Source organism: Protopterus annectens, chromosome 16.part0 (genome assembly GCF_019279795.1).
Source record: "Protopterus annectens isolate FY-2018-M chromosome 16.part0, PAN1.0, whole genome shotgun sequence".
Lineage (NCBI taxonomy): Eukaryota > Metazoa > Chordata > Ceratodontiformes > Protopteridae > Protopterus > Protopterus annectens.
Window position 1 is genome coordinate 118,108,030 of NC_056750.1, and position 6,337 is coordinate 118,114,366.

The 6,337-nt window shown below is 44.7% G+C and overlaps 1 non-coding gene across 1 annotated transcript; it reads right to left on the bottom strand.

Annotated features, from left to right (window-relative positions):
- Positions 1-488: 488 nt before the first annotated feature.
- TRNAF-GAA lies at positions 489-561 on the bottom strand. The gene has a single exon. It is a non-coding gene; the product is annotated as a tRNA-Phe (tRNA).
- Positions 562-6,337: the final 5,776 nt, after the last annotated feature.

The window sequence follows — 6,337 nt, forward strand, 5'->3', positions numbered from 1 at the left end:
CAAGTTTTTGGTCCGGAAAGAAACAGAGGTTGTAAAGGAGTACCCCAACAACCTGATAATGGGCTGGCCAGCATAAATGTCTACGTCACAGTGTGGGAGGACTTGCACTAGAGGGAACTACTAATATGACTGTGTCGAAGATACGTCACGAAGGGGGAGACAATTTGGAAATGAAAGGATGCGATACTGACGAACGGGGGATGGGCTTTCCTGCCCTACGCTACGGAAGGTAGATATGTAGAACAAATAAGTGTGTTTCTGCATTGTCGTCGCTGTAGATGGCTGGGATGTGTTCACAGGGATAGAGCATGACTCGCGGTTGAGCTAAAATGTGTGTAAGCCCGGAGTTTTCCTTTAATACTAGGCCAATGAATTGGGGGGTGCCTTTAAGCCTACCTGTGCTTCCTAGAGGTGTGAATCAAACTGTGTATGTTGTTTCTGTGAGGGCAAACAACTTGGCCATTATACAAATACCTCAACAAAAATTGTGCCGAAACCCGGGATTGAACCAGGGACCTTTAGATCTTCAGTCTAACGCTCTCCCAACTGAGCTATTTCGGCTTATGTTACCTTAGACCAAATCCTTTTTTTTCCTTCAGCCTTACAGCATATGCTGTCTCAGGGAGAATAGGAGTTATTTTTCCTTGGTTTTACTCAGAAATGTTTTTGGTGTTAAAGAAGATTCCTCTAGATTAGTTCTAGATCTGTATTTCTTTCCTGAATTTGTTTGTCATAGTGCCCACATTCAAAATGTTTTCACTTCTCAACCTGCTAACCCTTCTTCATTTCAGTTTTTTAGTAACCTTAGATGTAAAAAATCCATATAATCACATTGCTATTCATCCAGATTTCAAGAGTGTGTGTTACATTATCAGTTATGTGTCTTACCATTTGGGCTATCTACTGCTCCAAGTGTGTTCACAAAATGTCCATCTTTTTTCCTAGTTAGACGACTTTCGTATCTTTGCAGATTCTTTTTCAAAGTTTATGGAATCTGTCTCCCGAGTAAGAGATCCCCTACAGTGGCTGGGATGCCAGGAGAACATTGAAAAGTCTTTTTTTACTCTTGTCACACAAGTTTATGTTTCTGGGGTGCCTGCTTGACTCCTCAGTATGAAGAGGTTTTCTTCCCCAGGAAAAATATATCTATGTTTCGATCTGCTCCAGGAGTTTTCCACTCCGACTTTTGAGGTTCCTGGGTCTCCTCGCATCTCTGATTCTCATGACACCTTTTGCAAGACTCCACATGAGAAAGGCATACGGATATCCGAAGTCTCCTTGGTCTCTGCATCAATACCTATTGTGTTTTCAAATTCTCGTCCTTGGATTTGTGAAAAGATAAATCACTTGGTGGTGATATCAACTATCTCTGAATCCAGGTCTTCCATTCTCCACTCCCGCTCCCTGCAAAGCAGGCCGTTACTAGAGACACCTCAGACTTTGCTTGAGGAGCAGTGTTAGGAGGAATAAAAGTACAAGGTCTCTGAGACAGGAAAGACAGTCCTAAGTACATAAATGTAAAAGAGATGCTAGGTCTTACAAAAGCTGTCAAAGTCTGAATTATCTGTTGTTCCCAGGACCACTCTGAGTAGTTACAGGAATGATGTGGTACAAAAAACAAAAAAATACTATCTTGTGTGCTCGTTTCCCGCATTTCCTAGCTAGTATAGTCCAGATCCCAGGCTTTGCTGGTGTCAGGACTTTATTTTCTGTGTTCAGAGTTATCCAGACCTTGCTGTGGTAGAGGGAAGTCCTGCTGCCTACCAGTGGGAGTGGTGAGCATTGTACATCCTGTCTAAAACTAGAGGAGTGGTTTCTAGCTCTGAAATTGTAATTTTATTAGCCATTTTGGGTTGATTTCTATCCCTTTCAACTTTCAGGTTTAAAAACGTATGTGTTTGCGCATTTTCGCATCGTGCAGCACTGCAGGGCTACAGTTAAACTATTCCAGGTGTCAGAAAGTCTGCTTGTCAAATTTTCCCTTAGAACTAGCTGGTTTCTCAGTAGTAGCACTAAAATCTGAACCCCTGTGACTAGCACTTGCTCTAGAACCTGCTGGAAAGCACTAGGAAGCCTTAAACTGATACAAGCGCTCAACTCTCCTTATTAATAAGGAGAAATTAATCGTAGGCACTAAACAGCCTATAACTGCAAAGTACCTTGCAAAGGTAAGGGAAAACAGCTTTCGTACTTCACAAAAATAGCACCTAAACAGGCATGTCCAAGGGTCATCTTTTGGTAATTTCTCCTGTCCACCTGGTGAATCTGGGCATACTGGGGCAATGCAGCAACTGCCTCATGTACACAGACAGCCCTCTACTCCTACCACCCAACACTACAACCTGTGAGAGATACACTTACATAGCCAAACTGGAAGCAAAGCTTTCTCCAATCAAGATTGTGCTAGACAGTCAAGAGGAGAAGGTTAACACCTGCACTGCACCTCAAGCAACACATAGCCCCTCAAAACCCACACCATCAACACCCACACATAGCAACACTAAACCTACATATGTGGAGGCCCTTAACATTAACCTGCCCAAGCAACAAGGACCTCCGAAGCTGAAACGCAAACAAACACCAGTCAGAACCAAAGTGACACATAGTTCACAACACCAGTGTGCCACACAACAACAGTCCCTAAGGCAGGACCACGTACCCAACACTTTAGTCATAGGTGACTCTATACTCACACACACTGATGTCCCACTCACCAGGCTGAGCAAGGAGAAAATTACAGTCAGCTGCTTGTTGGGTGCCAGGATCCGCCACATAACGCATGCACTCAAGTCACTCCACAATAAGTACAAATACGACTCTGTCATTGTCCATGTTGGAGTGAATGACTTGAGACATACCTCCCAGGACTACATGAAAAGAGACATGGAAGAGCTCTCGGATCATGTGGCCCAGGCAGTTATGACCCTAGCCCTGAGTAGCATCCTGCCTTTGCCCAGAATGATACCACAGTATAAGGACAAAATAACTGACTTCTTCAATTGGCTAAGCTTCCGGTGTCATTCAAAGGGGATCCAGTATCTGTCTGCCTGGGATGACATGATCGACAAACCACGATGCTTTGCCAGACATGGTCTGCACCTGTCACCCCTGTGATTCAGGTTACTGGCTAAAGCTCTTGCCACCCCTATAGTGCCTTTTTAGGCAAGGTTCAAAGGACAAAACCACCACCGTAACAGATACAAGCATGCAAAATCTGAAGGTAATGCTACTCAATGCTAGAAGTCTAAACCTCAAAATGCACTCTCTCGAGGCACTCCTAAAAATGGAGAACATCGATATCTGTGCAGTAACTGAGACCTGGTTCAAGACTCCAGAGAACACCCCTGCAATATCAGGCTCCAGCTCTTACCCCACTTTTCGGCCACCAAACCAAGACCGAAACACTAAAGGTGGAGGAGTGCCCATATTCACCAAGGATATTCACACCTCCAGGCTTAGTTGCCCAATACAATGCATCTGAAATTCTCCGGGTGCAACTAACACTTGGTAAGACTGCAATCCAAATTATAGCTTGCTACAGATCCCCCACCATGCCCCAAGATTCTCACTACACCTTTCTAAACATACTGGAAAATATTAAGATACAACCAAACACCCTAATACTGAGTGTTTTCAACTACCCTGCCTTTAACTGGGAAAACTACTCGGGTACCAACACTTTTTCCCAACGGTTCTTGGAATTCCCAAATTCCAACGCCTTAGTTCAACTAATCCATTGTCCCACCAGGGACTCCAATAACCTAGACCTGGTCATTACCAACATGGGAGATAGATGCTCCACACCAGTGGTCGCCCCCTCATTGGTCAGGTCTGACCATAAGCAAATCACCCTTGACATCCACATCCCACCCCATCCCCCAGTAAGGAAACCTCTGTAAAAAACTTCTCCAAAGCCAACGTCATGCTGCTTAAGTCAGAACTAACAAACTGCATGGTACCCATGCAGATGGGAGCTGAAAATTCGACTGCTGAATCCTACACCAAGGCACTGCACGAGCACATCCACTTGTGCATGAATCGTGCCATCCCAAATAGAACCAAGACGCTGTCCTCCAAAAAAGAAGCCAATCTGGTGATCCCCTGCCATAAACAAACTATACAACAAAAGGAAGAAACTGTTGCAGAAAAGAGGAAAATCCCAGGATGCAAAAAACTCCCTTACCAGTCTCAGTAAGAAGCTGAGATCCCTCATAAAATCCTGCAAGGCTAGTTATGAAAATAAAATTGCCAAAGATTCCAAAGACAGCCACAAGGCATTCTATAGTTATGTCAAGAATCTAAATGGCAATGCTCAGATCTGCTCTGAGTTACAACAGAATGGCATTAAATATACTGATCCCAAGGATATTGCCAATATCCTGACAGATCAATTTAGTGCCAACCTCATCACCCCTAAAGGGCCCATCTCAATAGCAAAAGATTGCCATATACTGGTAATCATGGCCACATGGGTAGAAACTGCACTCTCCAAAGCTAAGAATACAGCGTCCATGGGACCAGATGACATCCCAGGCTGTGTACTACATGAACTACAAAATGAACTGGCACCTCACCTAAGTGTCATGTTTAATCATAGCCTCACCTCAGGCTTCATGCCCACTGAGTGGCGCACAGCTACAGTTATCCCACTCCACAAGGGAGGAGCCAACTTGGATCCCAGTAACTACCATCCCATCAGTCTGACGAGCCTGATCTGCAAGGGCATGGAATGCATTATCATGGAACTTGTAAACAAAGACATTGGCAACCTTTAAACACTGGACCCCACCCAGTTTAGGTTCGTGAAGGGTCGATCTTGTCTCCTGAACCTGATTGACTTCTTCGAATCAGTCTCCATAGCTGTGGACGAGGGTAAGGAGGTCCACACGGCCTATCTGGACCTCGCCAAGGCCTTCGACACCATCCCCCACTCTGGACTCATAGATAAACTTACTAAGCTGGGCATAAATCCCTACGTCTCTTGATGGGTTGCGAACTGGCTTACTGACAGAACCTAGACTATAAAAGTAGCCGACTCCAAATCCAGCTCCAGACAAGTGGAGTACCTCAGGATTCAGTTCTGGGACCGCTCTTGTTTGGCATCTACTTCTGTGAAGTACAGGCCAACACTAAGGGACTCTGGCTAACAAAGTTCGCAGATGACTGCAAACTGGGAGCCATTATTGAATCCCCAAATGATGTGGATATTCTACAAAAGGGCCTTACAAAAACAGATGCTTGGTGCCAGAGCTGTGGGCTCAAGCTTAATGCCAAGAAATGTATAGTTATCCCCTTTGGGAAAAAACATGTACCCATGAATTACCACATAGGTGGCAGTACACCAAACACTGAAAGTGTGATGAGAGACTTAGGGACACAGGTGGATAGTGGTCTCACCTTCGATAACCACATCGCTACAACGGTCAGGAAATCCTTCTATGTGGCACACCTCATCACTAAAGGCTTTTCATCCAGATAAAAGGAGGTCTTTGTCCCACTGTACTCATCCCTCATTAGACCCATTATATAGTACAATGCCCCGTTTGGTATGTACCTCACAAGACATCTGCAACAGCTGGAAAGGCCGCAGAAATACCTCACTAAAAGAATCACAGGCCTAAAGCAGATGCCCTATGCTGACTGTCTAAAATAACTCCAGCTATACTCTATGACATATCGTCTACTCAAAGGCGACCTCTGCTTAACATGCAAGGCCATGTCAAACCCTGAGCTATTGGACATGCTCTACTTAAAGAAATCCCAATCCCTCAGAGCCATACGTTCCAGGGATCTAAACCTTGTCATCACAATGAACAAAACATGCTGGAGGGATAGGTTCCTGAGCCAGAGACTCCCCATACTCCGTAATAGACTGCCCATACATGTCAAGCACTGCACCTCCTTGGCCCTCTTCAGGAGTAACCTTAATGATTGGATGGGAAATAGGAAATTCACCCTGGGGATCACGTCAGTCACCCTGCTAGACAGGGGTCCAGGGAAGTAAATATTGTAGGAAGAAATATCCGTAGAATTGTTTGGCTAGGCTTGTATAGGCCTTAGGGCTGATAGCCTAGTACCAACTTATGAACCTATAAAACAAACTTGTTAGTTTTCTTAATTGTCAGTTTGTGCAATATACTGGATCAGCAAAATGGGACAGACATACATGCAGGATTCATGCCATTCACCAGGGGTTTCCTAGGTTCATACTAGGCTAATGAATTGGGGGATGCTTTTAAGCCTACCTGTGCTTCCCAGAGGTGAGAATCAAACTGGGTACCTTGTTTCTGTGAAGTAAACAACTTGGCCATTATACAACCCCCCCGCCCCAAAATTG